Source organism: Triticum aestivum, chromosome 3D, assembly GCF_018294505.1.
Source record: "Triticum aestivum cultivar Chinese Spring chromosome 3D, IWGSC CS RefSeq v2.1, whole genome shotgun sequence".
Classification (NCBI taxonomy): Eukaryota; Viridiplantae; Streptophyta; class Magnoliopsida; order Poales; family Poaceae; genus Triticum; species Triticum aestivum.
In genome coordinates, this window is record NC_057802.1 from 366956650 (window position 1) to 366981598 (window position 24949).

Genomic DNA, 24949 nt, shown 5'->3' on the forward strand with positions numbered 1-24949 from the left:
CGATGAAGCGGCCGCGCATCTCGTCCCAGGAGGAGACCAAGCCCGAGGGCAGGTCCAGGAGCCACGAGCGAGCGTCATCCTTGAGATCCATGGGGAACTAGTTCGCCATGACTTTTTCGTCGCCGTTGGCCGCCTCAATGCTCAGCTCGTAGAGCTGCAGGAACTCCGCAGGGTCGGGGGTGCCGTTGTAGCGAGGAGGCAAGTCTGGCTTGAACTTGCGCGGCCAAGCGATGCTACGCAGCTCCGGAGTGAAGGCGCAGCAGCCTGCTGTGGCCACCGGGGCCCTTTGCAGAGGTGGGGCCTGCCCTTGGTACCGCGCACCGCCACAGAAGGCGGCACGCGGTCTGGTCGTGGTGGCGCTGGGAGCGCGGGAGCATTCTCTTGTGGCCGTGGAACTTCTTGGCAGCTTCCTTCTCGCACGGGCGCCCGACGCGGTGGGTCGCGCCGGGGTGCCGCGCGCCTTGGCGCCAGGGCGCCGTCTTGGTGCGGAGGTGGTGGAGGCGCTCCATGAGCCACGTCGCCCGTGGCTGGAGGTGGGTGCGGCAGTGAAAGGGAGGGTGCGGGGAAGACCCCTGCGGCGCTGACAAGCTCGGCGATGCGGTCCAGCCAGTCCTCATAAAGGTCGTCGATGGGGCGGTAGCGCAGGAGCTCGCGCGCCATGAGCAGCGCGGCCTGCACGTCGGTGGGAGCAGGACGAGCATGGGACGACGAGCCAGCTGGGGTCAGTGACGGTGTGGCGGTGCGGCCTTCCCGCTGCATCGAGGGGTGCAGCGAGGACGCTTGCTGCTCGTTCCCCGCCGGGCCGGTGGTGGCGTTGGCGGCGGGTGATGGCGAACGACGGGGAGGCCCGCCGACGGGGCCGGTCTGAGCGACACGGGCGGCAAAGGCGGCCCAGCGCTCAGCGCGCGTCTGACATGGCCGCGGTGGAACGGTGGAACATGGATTGGCGGAAGGAAAGCTTCAGCGCACCCCTACCTGGCGCGCCAAATGTCGGGTTTCGGGTTCTGGCAAAACCCTTGAGGTTCGAACACTGGGGTGTGCACGAAGATCTCTCCCTCCCCCTAGCTCGCTCTCACCACGATCACCAGGCCTAGCGCGACGAACCCAGAGAACAAAGGGACACAGATTTATACTGGTTCGGGCCACCAATGTGGTGTAATACCCTACTCCAGTGTGGTGTGGTGGATTGCCTCTTGGGCTGAGGATGAACAGTTACAAGGGAAGAACAGCCTCCTGAGGAGAGGTGCTCTTGTGCTTGTGAGCTAGTGTGGTGTCTTTCCAGCTGATCTAGATCTGTCTCAGCTGATCTTCCTCTCTCTCGTCTATGGTGGTGGCTAGTCCTATTTATAAAGGCCGTGGTCCTCTTCCCAAATATTGAGCGGGAAGGGATCCCACAACGGCCAAATTCTAAGGGAGACAATTAGTACAAGTTATCCTAACAAAAGGTGGTCTTCGCCTGCCAAAGGCTCTGGTGGTGACGCCGTCTTGGGCTCCACGGTGACCTCTGTCCTGCCGTCCTGCTGGTCTCGGTCTCGTTGCACCGATATGGAAACCTTTGCCTGATGCATCGAGACTCCTCGCCTGCGCTCGCCTCTTTATCACCAAAGAGAAAACGAGGACACTGCGCACGCTGGTGCCCGCCTGGTCATGGTCGTCATGGCTTGCGTCACGGGAACCTCGCGAGGTGCCCCTTGCCTTGATCTCTCTGCCCCTCGCGAGCCAGCCTGATGAGGCCGCCCCCGAGGAGGTCTTGCGTTGTCCGCCTCGTGAGGCTTGGCCCCTCGCGAGGGTCTTGAGTGTTTGCTGGTGAAGATGGGCCGTACAGGGCCGCTGGTGGAGCCACGCCGTGGGCCGCAGGCAGGCAAGTCTGGGGACCCCCGTTGCCAGAACGCCGACACTACTCTTCTGCAGTTCTCTATCTATCTCTACTCTACTCTTATCTACTCTACTCTTATAAAAAACAGAGTTGGTGATGATGGTGTGCCTGCCATCCTGCAATATAGGTCGTCCGATTTATATCTGACGGATAGGAAGGAAACTATGGCAATTTTGCAAAAGGTACCCACACCCCTCTCCACATTTGCAAATAAGGCCTTCCCTCGTTCATCCATTTCTCTCACAAGCTAAACTACTCATACAAATGCATCTTGATGTTACGTGCAACGCACGGGCATCTTGCTAGTCTTCCAAGTAAATTAAGACTAGTAGCAACACAACAATACAATACCACTAGCAAGATGTCAGGATAACATAGGACGGTACCATCTTGTGATCTTCTTCATTTCCTCCTCCTCCTTCTTCTTCCTCTTCATGCTCTGTTTCTCTTTCTGCTCACCAGTTGGTGAAACCAAGTACATGATTGGCCTTCTATTTCAGAATTGGTTTTGTCAGTGAGGGAGTACAAGTGTACTAGTAAACAATAACATTATTTTCTCATGGCAGTTGTAAAATAGAGATGAACACATGCATTAAATATCATTCTTACCTAAAGGAAGGTTATGGTGCCAATATGGATGATGAAGATTGGAACACAAATCTCCCTTTGTGCAGTTCCATCAAAATGAACCAATGGTTCCATTCTAACATTCCAGTTAAACAACACAAAAGTTACTTCTTTTAAGAAGTGTTTTGTGCAGTGCACCAAAAGGTCGCAATAGCAACAAGGTGAAATGGATGTCCCTGTTTGCACAAAAAGCTACAGAGGAAACAGTCAGAGTCTCAAACAATTACTGGCAAAGACAATGGGCTAAACTTGTCATGGCTTATAACAGTGGCATGGCTTCATTTTACCAGGGGCATTAGATTAAGAACAACTAAATATTTGCTATAAGGGCATGGGACAGTGGGTGCACCAGCAGTCCAGCACCATGTACCTAAACCGAGGCATAAAGTGGTGATTCAGAGTTTGTTGCCCCGAGAAACAAACATCCAAGAAACATATGGGGTTGGTCCCATTTTTGTTCACTCTAGCCACCTACTCCTATGTGTGGATAACAAATCTAGTCCTGGTCATACCACTGTGTAAAGCGTTTCCCCTATATTTCCCTTTTCGACCAAGAGACCGGTTGGATGACCAGTCTGTACTACTTTCACCCCCTTTCCTTCCTGTTTGTACCAAGTCCGATGTACATACTAAATTTCCCCCCTTTATTTCTTGTTTCAACCAAGTACAAGATTCGAATCCATGAAGTAGCTTTACCTCTAACAATAGAAAAAAAGGTGACGTTGGACCATCCGATCGAGAGGGGCTGAGAGGTAGAAAATGATGCACATGCAGCAACGTAGCGAGCTGGGGAAGTAGAGCTAGGCCGGTTTCGAAGGAAGATATACCTGAAGGTCGTCGGGATGTGGATAGGTGGGCGGCGGGAGGTGGGATCCACCCACACTAGGGCAACGACGAAGGGATCGGAGGACCTCCCACGCCGGCGCTCAGCCAGGGATATGGGGCGTCCGGGAGTGGGTCTCCTCCGTCGCTGTCGACGACGGCCTAAACGCTGCCCCTCCTCCCCTTCATTGGCGGAGGGGGATACGTCCGGATCTGTAACCAGCGGTGAGGATAGAAAGACAGTGTTACCACCGCTATCTTGTTTAGATCTGGAGAGGATGAGAGTGTGTGAATAGAGCAACCCTAGCAAGCAAGCGCGAAGGCTCCGACCTATATATATATATACATATAGTGGGGTAGTTTTCTTTTTTCACTCCATCAAAACAATCGTTTAAAATTGTGTACGTGCTAGGTCGCTGTTTTTTTGAGTTGTTGATTGTTTTTTGAGATAGCTACCCGCTTATTCCAAGTGGTGTTACGGTGTGCCAGGTCGCACTTTGTATCGTTCAAGTCTGGTACTAGACCCTCCATTAGGTGAACAACCACCGCCTCATAAAATTTTTGAACAAGCCCACAACCAAAATTATCGGAAATGTGGGCTGCCCCAACATGCATTATTATTTATACTTTCTATGTGGGAGTATCCTCAAAACAAAATGTGAGAGTACAATATTTATTGGGCACCTTTGTAATTTGTGCTAAATTTTGACGAAAGATCTAACTGACAAAATGTTAGTGCATGTTAACAAAAATTATATCCTTTGATTCGTATTTGAACATAGTTTTCAATGATGTAATTTTTTGTGACATGCATGAACATTTGGTTAGTTAAATTTATAGTCAAAATTTGGCACATATTATCATAGGGACCAATAAACCAGGACAGAGCTCCTCGTCTGTCGTCCAAACTACTACTGTACACTATATGACTAGCCGCTCTATCTACATGCGGGACATCAAAGCACCCGGGTGTTGATGGTATAATTTGGCTAGTTAGTATATGATGAGCCAAATTAATTCAATGATTTATCAAGATGGTCGATTGATGCGTTGTTGAAGTATTGCAACAGGAATTTTCATGAACAGCGAAGATACAAGTCCTAAGAAGGATCAGGTACTAAGCTAAACTATGGGTGTGTAGTGTGGATGGGCTATATATCTACGTATGTGAAGAAGTATTCTTAGTGCTGATGGCTATTATCCAGGTTGATTTGCGACGTTGCCGGAATATTTTATTATTTTCCTTGTAGGCTCAAGCGTATTTGTACGTATGCGTATAACTTGGGATGCAATTGCAACGTGGCCGGAGTATTTTATATATTCATATAAGGCAAGGAGTGCTTAGTGCAGGTTAGCTAGCCAATTTAAAATGTGAAGTGGTATACATGGTAACCGAATCAGATCCTGATCGGTTTAGTTTTGGAGTTCTACACTTGTACGACAAGTCCTCCTGTATACGCCAAGTCCCGCGTGCCTTAATAAATAGGCCATGGCCGATTAAAAAAAGATAGCAATCGATCTATCAATACAAACTCTATTTTCACGCACGTCTATTTTCCATCGTTACTTTTTGCCGAGCCCTAGCAGCCGTAGGGTTTGGTGATCTTTGTCGTTTTGCGCTGAAAAACAGCCGGTTCTTCTCCATGAGAGTGAGGAAATCTTTTTTGCTTTGCTCATAAAGCAATCATTAGTCGTCACGAAAGCAGGACAAATATCCTGGTGTTGCGCGGCGATTTCGCGTGCCAACACAATTGGTGATTCCGCTGGGGACGAGAAGAAGAAGAGGTACACGATGAGTACCGAATCCAAGAACGGGAGCGACATCGACCCGGAGAATGTCATCGCCATCACACTCGACGATCTGTCGGAAGATGATTGGCGCGAGCTTGAAGTGGAGCTTGAGAAAGAAAAGGTTGAGAGGTTGAAGCTGAAGTTGGCTGGATACGCGAAGACGAGGAACATCGTCATCAAAAAGGTAGTTCCGAGCCCTTCCGATGCGTTCACCGCTCAGGTAAAAAACTCAACCAAAGAAATTGCTCATCTAATTGATGTGTCCGTAGCTAGTAAATATGGTTCTGATATGGAAAATACGGCATGTACAATTACTCGAGCAGTAGCTAGTAGACTTAAAGAATTTAAGGTGCAGTTAATAAAGATCTTGAAAATTGTCTACCTAGCCATGTACGCTCATTAGTGCTGCAAGTCAATGATGAATATTCTGGGAAAAAGCCGATGTCACCACAAAATAGCGGATTCATTAATTTGCCTAATCATATACATACACCTAGTGCATCGGCTAATGTTACGCAGCTTCCTGTCCCTTTAACAAATAATCAAGATGGCCAGAATTATGTGGGCACTTCGGCTAATAATTTTGTTCCTAGTACTACTGCTCCTATTGTTTCGACTTCGGTTCCACAAAATCACAATAGCAAAAACCGAAGTTTTGGTTTTAATTCTAATTTGCAGTAGCCTAGTTATCGGACAGTGGCATATAGTACGCCACCACTGCCGCCTGTTGGTACTGGGGTTCCGTACGGGCCGGTACCTGATTCATACTTTAGTGGGTCTCCGTTGCAAACTTCACATGCTCAAATTTCTTTGTCGGAGTTTCCGTCGCGTGCTTGTGTTCCATCTAATCCACAAACTAGTTCTCTACGGCCCAATGATAATTTTAAGGATCAACTTGCTAGAAAACTTAGAGAATTTGGTTTAGAACCTAAGGGTAGAGCACGTGCATATCAAAAACCATACCTTGATTACTTTGACTCGACACCATATCCTCGCGGTTTTAGAATTCCGGATTTTGTTAAATTTATGGGGGAAGATGGTAGATCTACTTTTGAGCATGTAGGACAATTTTTAGCACAATGCAGCAAGGTCGACACATCAAATGTTTTTAGATTAAAACTATTTCCTTTATCTTTATCCGGTACTGCATTTACTTGATTTACATCGCTTGCTCCTAATTCTATTTCAACATGGGCACAATTGGAGCAAAAATTTCATGAGTATTTTTATAGCGGTGAAACAGAACTTCGGCTTTCAGATTTAACTATGGTTAGGCACAAATATAATGAGCATGTTCATGATTATATTACGAGGTTTAGGGATGTAAAAAACCGATGTTTCAGCTTGACCATAGCCGAAAAGGATTTAGCCAATCTTGCCTTTTCGGGTCTACTCGCTCATATTAAGGATAAACTAGAAGGGCAAGAATTTTTAGATGTTAATCAAGTTTTGCAGAAGGCTTTGGCACAGGAAAACCAGGCTAAGGAAATTAAACAATACAACCGGTTTAAATAAAATAGAAATAAAGAGAAGGATAACCATGTGGTTAATGCCTTAAATTATGATAGTGATTCGGCTAGTGCGGATGATGTTAACATATGTGTAGCCGAATGGGTTCAAGCGCCAAAGTCAAAACCATTTGCATGTTCTGCTTTGAAACCTACACCTGCTAGTAAATACACTTTTGATGTTAGCAAGTGTGATAGAATTTTTGATATGTTACTGCAGAATAAATTAATTAGAGTGAGAGAGGGTCATGTAATTCCACCTCCAGAAGAATTGGGTAGAAGAGCTTATTGTAAATGGCACAATTCTTTTTCTCATGCTACTAATGATTGTAACGTGTTTCGTCAACAGGTGCAATCGGCCATCAATGAAGGAAGATTGACGTTTACAGAAGGCTCTAAGATGAAGCTCGAAAACGACCCTTTTCCTATCAATCTGGTCGAACTTGAGAGTAAAAAAATGCTTATTCGGTCGGATCAGGCCGAATCCGCAAGAGAGAGAAATGTCATTGATGATAGTGCTCCTCCAAGGATGATCAAACCAAAAAAATCCAAGAACTAGGAGTATGGAAAGTTAATGGCAGAAGAAAACAAGCTCCAAGGCCAAAGCCGACAGTTAGCATGTTGTTGGAAAAATATACCTCACGCAAGACCAACAATGTGTTTAATCGGCTCGGAGGTAATACGCGTCCAAGATCTCCTTCTGGACCTCGCGGTCATGAGCAATGGCAAGGAAGTATGTATGACCAACAACCATATTTTGCAATGGGGCCAACATATTGGGGTTGTGCACCTCCTCTGTATCCGCAGTTTCCTCCATGGGGGTTTAATCCTTGGGCGCCATATCCTACAGGGCCAGCAGGTTATTTTCAGCCAAGATGGATCCCGCCAAGGCCTATGTTCAGACAAGAGATGCACGACAAAAGGGCCCGGTTTAATGAAGGAGCTTGGTCACGTGACGCAATTGAGATTCGAGGAAGTCGATCACCGGTACATAATGCAGAGGGCAAAAACTATAAGGGCAACCACAAGCGAGTATGGGTGCCGGTGAAGCGTGCTGAACCTAAACCAGTAAAATGTCCAGATGATTTTGGTGCCAGGTTGAAAATGGTGGAACATCAATCAGATGAGGTTGTTCTCAATAGCACAGAATCAAGCAATGATGTTGAACTAGGATCAATCCCAAAGGAAATTGTTAGTACAGAGGAAAACAATGGTGTGAAGGTGCAACCAATGGGCCGACCTAATCAATGTGAGGAAAAAACTGGTTCTGGGCATAGCATGCATGCACAATCAGACAAGCATTTGTGGTGTCCTCACGATACTAGTCAAATGTCTAAATCGGCAAGCTCACAAGTTGATCTGGTCATGGGAAGTTATGGCCCAGAAGCGTACAAAGGTATCAAGTCTAATACCAGTACACATGTACGTTGGGATTCAAGCAATGCACACGGCCAGAAGTTTAATGCTAGTAACGTATATGATCAACAGAGAAGTTTTCCGGCCAGAAATAAAATGTTTGCCGGAAAAACAGAAGTACGCCAGTACAGTCCAAGGTACCCGGGGGGCAGCCAAATTAAGTCAGTCGCGCCAGGGACTGAACCAGCACCTCAGTGGTACCCGAATGGACTTACTCACACTCAGAAACGACGTGTATAACGACTGCGGACATTGGAAATAAAGGAAAAGATAGCTGAGAAGAAGCGCGATAGATGCTTCAATCAGGATAAACCAATGGTACCTACAAAGACTTTAAAGGAAAAGCGCATCGCGGCGGAGGAAAATAAAAATACAAATGACACAATCATTGCAGAAAATTCAGAGAATGATAGAGATGTACCAACTGATATGGATGTTAATATGGTGTTCGCGTTGCCTGCTGAGTTTCGCGCGCTCGAGGCCGAAATTGCTGAGCTTCTTCTTGGTCCAAAGAATGCTACATTTTAGAAACCGGAGAAGCATGGGCAGCACCTAAAGCCATTATTTATCAGGGGTCACATTGATGGTAAGCCTACTGGTCACATGCTTGTTGATGGTGGTGCAGGTGTTAATATTATGCCCTTTTCGGTATTTTCTAAAAAGAACTGAAAAGAGAGCGAGTTAATGAAGACCAACATGGGACTTAGTGGGTTCTCAGGAGAATTGTCCCATGCTAAGGGTGTTATTTCTATGGAGCTCATAGTCATAAGCAAAACATTGCCGACTGCCTTTTTCGTTGTCGATGTCAAAGGCCGGTATAATATTCTGTTGGGACGCGACCGGATTCATGCAAATTGTTGCATCCCTTCTACCTTACATCAGTGCTTAATTCAGTGGGTTAATGATGATGTGGAGGTGATTGAGGCTGACAATTCTTCATGCATTGCTTTGACGGACGCGCCGGTTGATTTCCAACACGGTGAGATGCCATGTTTGACTGGTAGGGATTTGTCGGACTATCATTATATCAGTATTGGTAGAGATGGTTGTGTACCTATAAATGCACAACCGGGTAATGTAGCTTGGCTTAATGATTTATCTATATAAATGATGAATAAATACAATAGTATTAAGTGGCTGCAAAGACGCACGGAGGAGTATCGTTCCGGAAAGAGCGATATGCGTGAAACAATTGAAGATTTTGATGACATGGAAAAGCTTGGACAAGGATTCTCATTGGCTGATCCACTTGAAGAAACTGATATTGGTGAAGGAAGTATTCCGAGACCTACATTTATCAAAGCTAGCTTGAAAGCCGATCAGAAAAGCAAGGTATGTCTATTACTTAAAGAATTCGTTGATTGCTTTGCTTGGAATTATACTGAGATGCCCGGTTTGAGTAGAGATTTAGTAGAACATAGACTACCTATTAAATCTAGTTTTAGACCGCATAAACATCCTCGTAGAAGTTTCAATCCTAATTTGTATGACCGCATGAAAGAAGAAGTTGATCGGTTGATAAAAGCTAAGTTTATTCGGCCGTGTAGATATGCAGATTGGGTTTCTAATATTGTGCCCATGGAAAAGAAAAATACTGGTAATATTAGAATCTGTGTTGATTTTAGAGTTTTGAATAAGGCTACCCCGAAAGATGAATATCCTATGCCTATAGCTGACATGCTTATTAATGATGCATCGGGACATGAAGTGATTAGCTTTTTAGATGGCAATACAAGTTATAATCAAATATTTATGGCCGAACAAGATATGTCTAAGACTGCTTTTTGTTGCCTAGGTTTTGTTGGTTTATTTGAGTGGGTCGTTATGACATTTGGGTTGAAAAATGCCGGCGCTACATGCCAACGAGCTATGAATTCAATTTTTCATGATCTTCTAGGCATTGTACTAGAAATATATATTGATGACATAGTTGTTAAATCGGATGGGTTTGATCATCATTTGGCCGATTTAAGATTAGCTTTTGAAAGGATGCGCCGGTATGGATTAAAAATGAATCCACTCAAGTGTGCTTTTGGTGTGTCGGTTGGTAAGTTTTTAGGTTTCATAATTCATGAAAATGGCATAGAGATTGACCCTAAGAAAGTGGAGGCAATTAGAAATTTGGAGGAACCCACGTGTAAAAGGGATGTGCAAAAGTTGTTAGGAAAAATTAATTACTTGAGACGATTCATATCTATCCTTGCAGGGAAAATTGAATCGTTTGTTACTCTACTTCGGCTAAAGAATGAAGCCGAATTTACTTGGGGGGCAGAGCAATGAGATGCTTTTAATTATATAAAGCGATGCTTGTCGAATCCTCCAATATTGCGGGCGCCCAAGACCGGTGCGCCGTTCAGGCTGTACATTGCTGCAAAAGATAGGGTGATCGGTGCGGTGTTGGCGCAAGAGGTCAGCGGGAAAGAATACATTATTGCATACTTAAGCTGTCATTTGCTCGATGCTGAAAGTCGGTACGTGTTTATTGAAAAGTTATGCTTATCTTTGTACTATGCATGTAGCAAGTTTCGGCCTTATCTTCTTTCTAGTACGTGTGTAGTAGGATGGCAGGCCGACGTCATTAAGTACATGTTGCAACAACCGATTCTTAGTGGTAGGATTGGAAAGTGGGCTTACATGCTAATAGAATATGATTTAACATATGAATCGTTGCGTGCTATGAAGGGTCAAGTTATCGTCGATTTCATTGTTGATCATAGGATTAAAGATGATGAAAAATATTAATGATGTTAGTGTGTGTCCATGGAAGCTTTATTTTGATGGATCGATTTGTAGGGACGGGCAAGGCGTCGGTAATGTTTTAGTTTCACCTAATAATGTTGTTTATGATACATCGGTCCGTTTGGAATATCCTTGCACTAATAACCAAGTTGAGTACGAAGCTTTATTGTTTGGTTTACAAACTTTAGTTGATATGGGTGTAAAGAATGTAGATGATTTTGGGGATTCGCTTCCGGTAGTACAACAAATTAAAGGCAAATTTCAATGTTTTGATGTGATATTAAATACTTATTTGGACCGATGTTTAGACATAATTAAGTCTCTAGATACGTTCACCGTCCATCATATACCCAGAGAAGAAAATTCTAGAGCTAATTGTTTAGCACAGCAAGCATCCGGTTATTACATTAGTAAAGGAATGTTTTTATATTAGAAAATTCGATGCATGTTGAGTCTATAATGTTGGATACTTTGCCACAGGGTGCACTTGGGCCAAGCACAGTTTGAACAATTAGTTGTACAGTGTAGTGCAGATTCGGTGCATGAGTCACAAACGACCGAATGAGCAAATAACTTAGACCCAAGTGATTGGAGAGTTCCTCTAGTTAATCATTTAAAGGATCCAAGTTAAACGAGAGATAGAAAAATTCGGCGACAAGCTTTAAAATATACTTTGTTCAACGACGAGTTGTATCGCCGAACAATCGATGGGTTATTTTTAAAATGCTTGGATTCTGACCAATCTAGAGTAGCTATGGGTGAAGTGCACGAAGGAATATGTGGGACACATCAGTCGGCTCACAAAATGGGATGGTTATTAAAAAGAGCAGGTTTTTATTGGCCGACTTTGCTAGAGGATTGTTTTCGTACTATAAAGGTTGTGAGGCGTGTCAAAAATTTGGTAATGTACAGTTAGCGCCAGCGGCTATGTTAAATCTCATAATTAGGCTGTGGCCGTTTAGAGGATGGGGCTTAGAGTTTATTGGTGAAATACATCCTTCATCTTCTAAAAGACATCGCTTCGTCCTAGTAGCTATAGATTATTTTACTAAATGTACAGAAGCAGTTCCTTTGTGAACTATGACCTGTAAGGAAGTTATTAGTTTTGTTTTAGAGCATATTATTCATAGATTCGGTATTCCTCAAACTTTAACTACCAATCAAGGTGCTTCTTTTATGTCTCATCAATTTTGTGAATTTGCCGAATCTTTAGGAATTAAATTGTTAAATTTGTCGCCTTATTATGCTCAAGCTAATGGATAGGCCGAATCTAGTAATAAAACTTTAATTAAGCTTATAAAGAAGAAAATTTAGGAGCATCCGAAAAGATGGCATGAGGTGCTTTCGGAAGCTTTATGGGCTCATCAGATATCTAAACATGGGGCGACTCAAGTAGCACCGTATGATCTAGTATATGGTCAGGAGGCAGTGTTACCAGTAGAAGTTAATTTACAAGCTCTTAGAGTGGCCAGACAAAATGATTTGTCGGCTGTAGATTATAACGATTTGATGATGGATAAGATAGATGACATTTTAGAAGAGAGGTTAAGAGCTTTGCGAGAAATTGAAAAGGAGAAATTAAGAGTAGCCAAGGCTTATAATAAAAAGGTGAGAGAAAAATCGTTTCAAACAGGAGATTTAGTGTGGAAGATGATTTTACCTATTGGAACTAGAGATAGGAAATTTGGCAAATGGTCGCCGAGTTGGGAAGGCCCGTATAGAATTATAGAGATTGTTCCTAAAAATTCATATTTTGTACAATCCTTGCAGGGAGATAAGTTGTCGAAAGCTCTCAATGGAAAATATTTGAAGAAGTACTATCCTAGCATGTGGCAGGAGGCCTGAACATTTTGTGGCCGATATGTTATTCCAGGTATCGCCATGAGCAAATTTGGCCGATTTGTTATTTGAGATATCGCCCTAAGAAAATTTTGCCGATGTATCTTTGGACATCGCCCTGAGTAATGATATGATCAGTGATCGACTTCATCCTATGGTAACTGCTATAGTATTTTGGTCAACGCAATTGTACCAAAAACATGGGGATGTGTTGATCGTATAATTTGGCTAGTTAGTATACGATGAGCCAAATTAATTCAATGATTTATCAAGCTAGTCGATTGATGCATTGTTGAAGTATTGCAATAGGAATTTTCATGAACAATGAAGATACAAGTCCTAAGAAGGATCAAGTGCTAAGCTAAACTATGGGCGTGTAGTGTGCATGGGCTATATATCTACGTATGTGAAGAAGTATGCTTAGTGCTGATGGCTATTATCCAGGCTGATTTGCGACGTTGCCAGAATATTTTACTATTTTCCTTGTAGGCTCAAGCGTATTTGTACGTATGCATATAACTTGCACTACAAAAAAATACACTTCCGTGATGATACGTGTTTGTCACAGTAGGTCACGTTTTCTGTCATGCATGTACATCCATGACAAATTTATGACAGAATCAAGATAGTCATACCTGTGCTGTCGTAGAAGTATTCCATGACATTACCAAAATTATCACCACGGAAGTGTCCACTTCCATGACGATAAATCGCGCTTCACAAAAGTGCTTTCGTCAAGGGTGACCGACACGTGGCATCCACTGTAACGGAACGCCGTTAAGCTATCGGGTCTGGTTTTGGATCCGATAACCCGTTAACAGCCCGGACCAATGGGGATTTTCCACGTGTAAAATTCTGATTGGCTGACGGAAACACGTGTCAGCTCCGCGTTGGCACATATGTCACTCATCCAATGGGCGAGATGCGCCTATGATATGCTGACACATGGACCGGCCCAAAAGTGGCCCATAAAGTTTAAATGGGCCGGCCAACTAAAGGCCCACAAGATTTTGCGGTCCATAATGGGCCAGCCCAGCAAAAGGCCCACAAGATTTTTTGTATCATAATGGGCCGGCCCATCTAATGGCCCACGAGATATTGCGGGCCATAATGGGCCGGCCCAGCTAAAGGCCCGCGAGATTTTGCGGACCATAATGGGCCGGGCCAGATAAAGGCCCAACATTCTCAGTTAAGGCCCGTACGGCTAGTGTCAAATCGGCCCGTCAATGGCCTGTCCTAAACTTGTCACCATCGCGGCCCATGATCACTTCTGGCTCGTTAACAGTCCGCTAAGTATATGGGGCGAATTACGGCCCGGTGTATTTCCGGCCTGTTAAAGGTCCTACTTCATTTGGGCCCATTTATAGGCCATTGAAACTTTCGGCCCATAAACGACCGTGAAGGATTTGGGTCATATTCAGCCATGTCTGACATTCGGCCTGTTAGCGGCCCACTATAGATTTGGGCCACTTTCGGCCTGTTATGATTTTTGGCCTGTTAACGTCGGACAAAATCCATGGGCCATATGTGGCCCAACGTCACATCATGCCCATTAATGGCCCATATAAAAATGATGATAATCTAGCTCGACCGAACTTCCGGCCTGTTAAAGGCCCGTGTATTAGGTCGGCGCATTTACGGCCTGTCCGAATTTCGGCCTGTGAAAGATCCGCATCGTAAATGGGCCCAATCTCACTTTCGGTCTTTTAAAGGCCCATGTTTTTTATGGGCTCGAGATATTTACACCTGTAAACGTCCTATTGTTACTGAGGGCCCAAATTATGTTTAGCCCTGTTAAAGGCCCACTATGGGCACAGGCCTACCAGAAAAATATGAAATCTTATGCTGATTTAAGCCCAGATATTTTTAGTGGGCTACATGCAAATTTCGGCCCATAATCGTTTTAGCCCAATTGGAATGGGCCCGACGAATGTTGGCATGTTGGGCTCCTACGAAGCTTTCAGCCGAATACATTACTAGGATAAACCTACACTATACAAAAATAGCGTCCTAATTATTGCAGCCTTTGGCAGCAGTATAAATGTTGTATCACAACAAAAGGCCTGTTGGCATAAAGTTTACAGTCCTTGCAGATAAAAGCACCATCAGATGTATAGAAGCACAGATCATTTGACCTGAGTGCTAATGTTTCAGGCTGTAGAATCTGATGAAGCAGCACGATCTTCACCTTTTTCCGCCATTGCTCTTGAACAACGAAGCGAATGTCTGATAGTCTGGTTTCAAAACCATTCATATCTTGACGACATTTGTCAACCACTATTCTTGTTTCCAAAACGACGTCCATTAGGGATTGGACTTGTGTCTGGAGCACAGATATATCACTCTGTCTAGCAGGAAGATTTTGTTCAGTAGGAGATTTGGACAAGTTTACCTTGACAACCAACCTAGAATTACACAGGAAGGTGCTTTTTGCACTGTTAGTGGAGAGATACTGACGCACTGCAGCAAGAGGTGACATTGTGCCTGTGGTAGCCTCGTCACCTTCAGGTGGTTGTGGTTGTTCAATCATTTTTTCCATAGCTTCCTGAAAGTTTGAACTTGTAGATTAGTGTACCAGATAAGTTACTAATGAGACAAAAACAAACAAAGTAGGTTACATGTTTATACATAACTTATTTTGATGAACTACTGTAATACATTAGCATGCATTGTAGTGCCAACTACATAATAAAATCACTTTCGGAACATATGTCCATGTAGCATGCCTACTGTATTGTCTATTTCCTCACATTCGTTGACATCTAAGGATAAAGAGACATGGTTTAAAGTAGAATGAACATAGTATGACATCATTCATATCATGGGCAAACAGATATAAAACAAACAGGCTATTTTATCATTGTGTGCGCACGTGAACATAACAACTAGAATACAGATCAAGACCAAAAGAATATCCTTTATCTCTTTTAAACCATGTAAGGTGAAATGATATGGTAAGACAACTGTGTATAAAAGTGAAGAGAGTAACTGACATTGGCTGCAAACCAAGTAGTCAAATGAACACATCACAGTACCAATCAGTTCAAAGGCAGGAGGAGTAAGGACTTACAACAGCGGCTTGAACTGGTGTGCTCATGCCCTTCATCTTGCTGGTGTGGCAATCCTTGAAGATTTGCACTGCATTCGGTTCAGGTTCTTTTTGGTCCGCACAGGCTTTCCTCTGTATTTGGAACAAGTCAATATAGATATGATAATATGGCACAGAAAAAAGAAGGAAGTAGCAGCTATTTACAAGAGCCTCGCAGTGTGCAATATAGCTACGAGATCCTGTTGTCTGTTGGAATTTCACTTTAGAACGGTTGGTCTTGTTCTTCAAACAGTTAGCCTAGAAGAAGATACATTTGTAAGGCACATACATAAATAAAAGTTCAATAAGTGGTCTGATCAAATACATATAGCCTACCTGATACTTTGGATCAGACCAGTGTTTAACGAGGGCTGTTCAGTCTTCATTTGTAATATATTCCACTGGAGATGTTTGGGCGATTTCATTGTTAGCCTTGCCTTCAAAGTGAGATTTTCTAAGGTGGTACCGATACTGTCGCAGAGCAGACTGAAAAACATGAGTGCATGCTTGTTTAGTTGCATCATCTTTTGGATCCAACTTGAACCTCATCTGTTGAAAAAAGAATGTGAGTCTTATTAGGAGGAAGCTAGAAAGTATGGGACAGAGCAAGACAATATTACTAATTGCGATGAATAACATTACTTACGGATAAATGGTTAAGGAAGGTGTTAAACTGGGTATTGTCTTTCTCATTCCTGTACTGGATCCACGTTGGGAGGATACGTGCATGACACCTAACGGCAACGGCTGCCTCTGATACTAACTTGGCTGACTCTATAGCATCACGTGGCCTTTTTAAACCTGCCTCAAAATGGATCTCCATTCTTCCTCCTTTAGATTTTGTTAATCTGTCAAGCATTATCCCTGATGTCTGTTTCCGCTTGCGCCGTGGTGCTAGTTCAACAACGAATATGGAAAGTGTTAGTGTACATCAAACTGTGAGAGTACATATAATGGAGCATGCAACTGCAACTTGACTCGGTCAGGTACCGTCTTGGTGTTGATGCTTATGAGGTTCATCTGATCTTGCCAAGTCCTGTTGTGTCAGCAGTGCTTCAGAAGTAGTGTTAGGTGTGAAGGCGGCTTGGGAACTGGCCAGTTCCGGAGCAAACGAACGAGTAACTCGTTGAGATGCTGGTACAGTTGAAGCGGATGCTGCAGCTGGTGGAGCAGGTGATACTGTGTTTGTAGATTTAGCCGGTGGACTTGGACCTTCTACTGCACTATAAGTACCAGCAGAATCTGGACGGCCGATCCTTTTTCGTTTCACCCGACGAGTAACACCACTCCCTACTATACTATTTTCCTTGCTCTTTTTTGACTTTGCCATGTCAAGCCGTACCCACAACACAAAAGAATAAAATCGCTCTTCAGAACTCATTGATGCATGATACAGACAAACAATACTTTGATGTAAGACAACCGTATGAGGATGGAATATGTAAGACAAACAGGACGACATGACATATTCACAGCTACGATGTGTAAACTAAGCAGAAGGATTTTCAAGAAAATAGAAGTGATGCAAGCTAGACACCATATGAAAGATGCAACCAATATTACTCTACCAAGTTAAAAGTGTCTTGTCATAAGTGGCAATTCGAAAAATTAGAAGCAGTACAACGTAGAAATCAATGCGAGATGCAACCACTATCAAACTGCCATGTTAAAAGTGTCCAATCATGAGTGACTGATGCGGGATACACAACAGCAGTACTTTGATGTAAGAACATGGTATGATAGATAGATGCAGTGTATTCTAGACACAGAACGCCATGTCATATGCACATGTATAACGTATGAACTCAGCAGGTGCAATTTAATCAAAATAGAAGAAATACAGGCTAGACAACATATGCAACATGAAACCAATTATCACACTGTCAACTTAGAGCAAGCACATGTGATGGTGGAGTACGGGAGATGAACTCATCATGTAGACTTGGGACTTCAACTTCATTAGCAGTAGCAGTGGAAAATCTAGAGAGTCTCTGTTTGCGTCGGTGCGGAGGACCACCAACATCCCCTAACTTACTCTTTTCCTTCCTATTTTCTGATATTGCCTTATGAAGTCGAAACCACAATAAGATGAATAAAATTAGCTCTGCATAACTGGTTGATGCATGATACAAACGAACACTACTTTGATGTAAGGCAAGCGCATGATAGGAGGATGGAATATATACAAAAAAGACAGCGTTTCATATTCACACATACGATAGAGGATGAAATATGTATGAAAAAAACAGTAAGCGAAAGGCATTTCAACAAAATTAGAAGAAATGAAAGCTAGGCACCATATGAACATGCAACCAATATCACTCTATCAGGTAAAAGTATCTCGTCGTAAGTGCCATTTCAAGAAATTAGAAGCAGTACAAGCTAGAAGACAATGCAAGATGCAACCTACATCACAGTCCCAAGTTAAATGTATCTTATGGGTAAGTGATCGTTGCAGGTATAAGTTGTAAGCTACGCAGATGCAATTCAACATAATCAGAAGCAATACAAACTAGACATCATACGGAAAACGCAACCACATATAACAGTTCCAAGTTAGAGCAAGCACCTGTGATGGTGGAGTAGGGGAGATGTGCTCATCATGTACACGTATGTTCTAGAAACAGGAACACATGTCATATTCACAGGCATTATGTGTAAAGTAAGCAGATGCAATTCAACAAAGTTAGAAGCAATACAAGCTAGACATCATACGCAACATGCAACCACATATAATAGTGCCAAGTTAGAGCAAGCACCTGTGATGGTGGAGTAGGGGAGATGTGCTCATCATCTACACAACAACGTTGACTATCTAGCCTTGCGTTGTCTTGCGAATCTTGTTGGGAGGATGGCGGAGTAGAATCTGTAGAGAACCTCCGTTTCAGTTGCTCGGATGGACCACCATCATCCAATACCTTGCCAATTTCCTTCAGCTTTATTGATTTTGGATTGTGAGGTAACCGACAAGAAAAAGGAATATAATTCGCTCTTCAGAACTCATTCATGCATGATACTGACAAACACTACTCTATTGAAAGGCAAAGTCATGATACGAGGATGGAATATGTACAAAAAAATGGACGGCTTGACATATTCACACCTATGATGTGGTAACTAAGCAGAAGGCACTTCAACAAATTAGAAGCACTGCAAACTAGAGACCATATGAAAGGTGCAATCAATATCACTCTACCAAGTTAAAACTGTCTCGTCATAGGTGGCGTTCATCAAACTAGAAGCAATACATGCTAGAAATCATATTCAAGACGCAAACCAATATCACACTGCCAACTTAAAGGTGTTCCATCATAAGTGACTGATGCAGGATACACAAGAAGAGTAGTTTCATGTAAGAACATGGTGTGATAGACAGATATAGTATGTACCAAAAACAGGAAAGCGTGTCATATTCACACGTATCATGTGTAAGCTAAGCAGATGCAGTTTACACTAATTAGGAGCAATACAAGCTAGAAACCATATGCAACATGCAACCAGATATCACACTGCCAAGTTAGAGCAAGCACCTTGGATGGTGGAGTAGGGGAGCGGAGACTTGGACCTTGTAATGCACTATCAGTACAAGGAGAATCGGTACAGATGCTCCGTTTACATTGCTGCAGAGGACCACTATCATCGCCTTCCTTACTCTTTTCCTTCCTCTTTCTTGATTTTGCCTTGTCAAGTCAAACCGACAAGAAAAAGGAACAAAATTTGCTCTTCAGAACTCATTGATGCATGATACTGACGAACACTACTTTCATGTAAGGCAGCCGCATGATAGGAGGATGGAATATGTACGAAAAACAGGACGGCGTGACATATTGACATGTATGATGTATAAAGTGTAAACTAAGCACAAGGTGCTTGAACTTGTTAGAATCAATGCAAGCTCGAAACCATATGAAAGATGAAACCAATATCACTCTGCCAAATTAAAAGGGTGCCCTAACAAATGTATTTGACCAAATTAGAAGCAATACATGGCAACAGGCTAGAAGTAATATGCAATATGCAACGAATAAAGGTGACTCATCGTAAGTGATTGATGCAGGGTACAGAAGAGAGGTAGTTTCATGTAAGAACAAGGTTAACACATAGATGTAGTGTGTACGAAAAATAGGAAGGCATGTCATATTCACAGGTATAATGTGTAAACTAAGCAGATGCAATTTACCCTAATTAGAAGCATTACAAGCTAGACACCGTATGCAACATGCAACCACATATCACACTGCGAAGTTAGAGCAAGCACCTGTGATGGTGGTGTGGGGGAATTGCAGTCATCAACTAGAGAGCTACGTTGACTATCTTCATTTAGCCTTGCTGTTTCTTGAGAATCATGTGGGGAGGATGGCACTGCACTCTTTAAACGAGTATGGCGTCTCACAGTAACCCACCCGGGTGACTGTCTCATCATAAGTTATTGACGAGGGATACAAAAGAGCATTAGTTTGATGTACGAACATGGTTAATAGACATATGTAGTATGTATCAAAAACAGGAAGGCATGTCATTATCAAAGGTATAATGTGTAAAGTAAGCAAATGCAATTTAACCAAATTGGAAGCAATACAAGCTAGACACCATATGCAACATGCAACCACATTTGACAACGCGAAGTTAAAGCAAGTACCTAGGATGGTTGTGTCTGGCAATTGAGATCATCAACTGCAGAGCTATGTTTACTGTCTCCAACTGCTGACACTGCATCCTTTAGAGCGCTGAAACGCTTAGTGCTTATCTTCGAATTACACTCGAGCGACTTCTGTCTTTTCTTTTCAGCATTCATCAACACTGCGTCAGAGTCTGAAATACCCATGCATAAAAAACAATAGTGTGAGTATGGGTGAAGTGTGTGCACAATTAGTACAGTGTAAAGGTAGCAGATAGCAGGTCGGTGAGAAATAAATGACGGGAGACATATGATAGCTCTACAACATGCATGGCACACTAAATTACTGCAGGATTATATGAAAATAACATTCGACTGAAAACAAATAGGTCAGTCCATTTTTTCTGCGCCGTCCGATGTACAAAGAACGGGCAGATCGCCTTCATCTACCTCCAGCCAGTCAATGTTGACGATCTTCCTCGAAACGGCAGGGACCACCGGCCCAGTCCCCTGCCTGCGCCCTCCCCTCGACCTCACAGCACCGCCGTGCTTGTCACCGCCCCCGGCAATCCATTCAAGCCCCGCCGACCTCCAGATCGGGCGCAAGCAGCTCCTGCGCCCCACACCCCTATGATAGACACCGATGCGCCGCTTCCCTGGTGAACTGGCGGACTAGGTGCTCCACGCGCCTAAACGGGTGTTGCTTCTTTTAATTGCGGTTCGACTGACCCTGAATTGAAATCCAGGCGGGCTACTGACCTCTAGCAAAGGTGAAATTGTAAAAGGAGGAAACCTTGTGCATTTAGTGTCACGAAGAAGATGCAGTAAGAAGCGCTCAACTAGTTTCTTTTGTGGGATGAATACAGTGTGAGCAGAGACGTAAGGTTTGCACGAATAAGGGAAGATGAGTACCTCTTTCTGCTGGCAGTGCTGTGTCCTCCTTCTGTTTTTCCAACGATCTTCTTATGGTTCGCTGGAAACGAGAAGCTGTGGAGGACGATGCAGCCTTGGACGAACCCATGGCCAAGTTGTTGAGTGTGGTGCGGTGGCCGTCTGTCGGCGGCGGGGAAGCAGATCCGAGGCGGCAAACGACGGCGTAGCGGGAACAGCTCTGGTGCGGTGGACGGTTGCGACAGTGGAGCGGCAGCAGTGAGGCGTAGGACGGCGTGGTCGGAGTAGTTCTGGTACGGCGCACGTTGGCGTTGGCGTCGTGGAGGTAGCTCTACATCGGCTTCCGCTGCTAAGTCCTTGAGGGCGTTGCGGTTGCGTTGGACGACGACGTCGGGGTACCGGCTCCGGCGTGATGGAGGAGGGCGGCGGTGGATTGGGCGCTATGGGGTGGAGGACGGAGGAGGCTGGGGTTTCGCGGCTGGTGGAGAGGGCGTTTTGGCGCCCACGGAGTATGAATGGGGAAATGGAGGGAGGCGGGGAACTAAGGGGGAACAATGTTTCGGTTTGGGACGCGCTTGTTTGAAATTTGGGGAAAGTTACAAACTTTGCCCCCATCTAAAATTTCGGAAATATTGCGGGTTGGGGGTAGGACAGTAATCTCAGGTGTCCCAAATGTGGGCGGGATAGATTTCGGCCGAGCGCATGGGTGTTTAGGCGCCCACGGTGTATGCATGCTTCTCGGAGGCGGTTGAGACTGGCGTCTTGGTGAAGTTACAAACCTACCCCGGTTTAGACCATTGGACATCGGGCCGATAGGCTACACGGGCCAGAGTCAGGACAGTAATTTCCTACCACCAAACATTAGTCTCGCGCGGTTTCGGGTGACCAGAGGCCTATTTGGCGCTTCATTCAATATTTTGGGAGCATAAGCATTAACGTTTTCGGTTCTCTTGAATTGAACATTCAGGATTTGTCAAACTTCACAAATCTTTACTATTGAAAATCCTAAAGCTACGATTATTTTGGAATGGAGGTGGTACATTTGAATATACATTGTACACGAGTATATATTAAAAAATATGCAGCTTACCTCAGTTCATGCATGGTTCCAGATATAATCTCCTTGGTTGCAAAAAAAAGTTAGACATGCGTATGAATATATGTAGCATGTTCAAACGCACAACAAAGATTGATGCCCCCTTTTACATCTGATTTACAAATGCCATTAGCTCGGGTTCAAATAGATGAATGCACTTCCTGTGAATTCGAATCTTCGAAACCCACTTTATGTTGAATTCGACATGTATTCTGTTTCGTAGCTAGCAATTTGGAATGTATCCATGCAAGTGAAAAATGTATAGTGCTTCACACTAACAACATGGAGTGCACTAATTAATGTTTATATATGAATTGCAAAAGCATCCATTGCCTGTATTTCAAACCGCTCTCACTCTATGGATAGATTATATGAAATAAACACATGCACATGCTAGAATTCAATAGAGTATGGGTGTCTGATAGACCGATTTTCGTCCATACGCAATTTGCAAAATTCATGATCTCATCCAAAAATAATAACGCCATTTATATTTTAATTTAATGCGTAGAACCGCCTTTTACACGTAGATGCACTATGCCTCAGCCCGTTCTCCCAAACGCGCTATATCTCTCTATCTACCGCATAAGTGCACACACTTATATGCATCGGCATTTCTCTTTCACACATGCTCACAATCTCTCTCGGGGTGTCGGGGAGTCTCACGCACATGCTCTCTCTGTATCTCTCTCTCTCTCTCTCTCTTTCTGACTACTATGTACCACTCTTTTCACTAATCTCAGTTGTAAAACACTATTTCTCTCACATGCATATATACACACGCACGGTCTCTACTAGCCCTCTATACGCACATATATGTGCCTACGTGTCTCCCGCACGCACATTATCTTTAGGCCTCTCTCGCACACATTGTCCCCCCCAGACACACCTCTCTCTTAGTAGTTGGCAGATATGATTCCATCATATCATTCGGTAGGATATCCCTGACTGTTAGGCTGGATGGTAATACGAGGCAATGTTTTACCCTAGTTCGGACCCTTGCAGTTGAGGAAAAGGCCTACTCCTGGTACTGTATATTAGTGATAGGGGTGTGTACAAAGTACACGTGAATACCAGGCATTGTGCGTGTGTGTATACTATCGACGAACTAGCCCCCAAGCTTCTATAACATACTGGGGGCCTAGGGTTACAAATCATATATAGTCGGCTTATCACCAATGGGGATAGAGTCCTCCGCGACTCTGGTAGCTAGCTTCATGTTGTACGCCGAGTCCTCCACATGGGTCTTCGTATAACGCGTCTTGATCCAACCTATGTGGCGCAGGATGGAATTGACCCATGAGTCCTCATGTTGACCCACCACAACTAGAAATGATGTGCCCACCACACCACACACGCAATCGGCCACTAAGAAAATAAGCATATACAATAGTACAATGTTATACATGAAAGTTAATTGCATGGTGCATCCAAAAAATTTTGTTCTGCATTGTGAATGTTTATATATTCTCCTAAAATATTAGTCACGGGAAAGAGAAACGAAGGGCATATCTCTCCTTGTCTCCACCGGACATCCCCTCTTTCTACACCACTTTCACGTACGCACACAAACTATCTCTCGGCCCTCTAAAAGTATGCATGCCCACGACACATTCACGCATGACGGTCACTGTATTTCAAGCTAAAGCACTATACGGTCACTGGAGTTCAGAATATGCTCATTACGGTCACTGTATACATTCTCATGGTGATCATACGGTATCTAGCTCACGATACGTCTCCGTATTTTCTTGATGACACCGACGGACTTTGCATTTGATGTGTGCTCCGTATTTTGTTGACGACACTTACGGTCATTGTATTTGAAGCGAAAGCACGATATGGTCACTGGACTTCAGAATAAGCTCATCACGGTCACCACATACATTTTGTCATGCTAACCAACATGTGGTCGGATGGTTAGGAGGACAGTGGTTTCTCGAGCCCACCAGGGTTAAAGTCCAGGTGCTCGCATTTATCTTGGGTTCATTTCAGTATTTTCCGGTGATGTGCGTTCAGTGGGAGGAGACGTTTCACTCGACTACGAGGCACCTATGGTGACTTCGTAAAATCTCAAGATCATATGCTGGCCCACTCTCTCGAAGGTGCTCATAGGGGTAGGGTCTGCGTGTGTGCACTTATAGCGGTGAGTGCTTGCGTGTATATATGAGCCCTTGCGTCTGTACCGTGTTAAAAAAATACATGTCATGATTCTATGGTCACTGGCTCACCCGTACAACTCCGTATTTTGTTGATGACACAATCAATTGACCAGTCAAACGTTCCATGTGGCGCAACTAGTGTTGCACCATCGGGGCGCGTAACCGTGGGGCCCACCTGTCAGCCCGTATATGAAAGAAAGAAATGGTAGTTTGAGTCTGTACTGTGTTAATAAAATACATTTTAGGGTGATCATACGGTCACTGGCTCACCATACAGCTCCGTAATTTGTTGATGACACGATCAATTGACCAGTCAAATGGTCCACATTCAGCAGCGCACATTACCATAGGGCCCACCCGCCAGCGCGTATATGAAGGACAGAAATGGTAATAAATTAATGGTCGGTGGGTACTCGAAGTCGTGAGACCTCTGGTTGGCAGTCGCCGGCGGTGGGGGGCACGTTGATTGGGCGGTG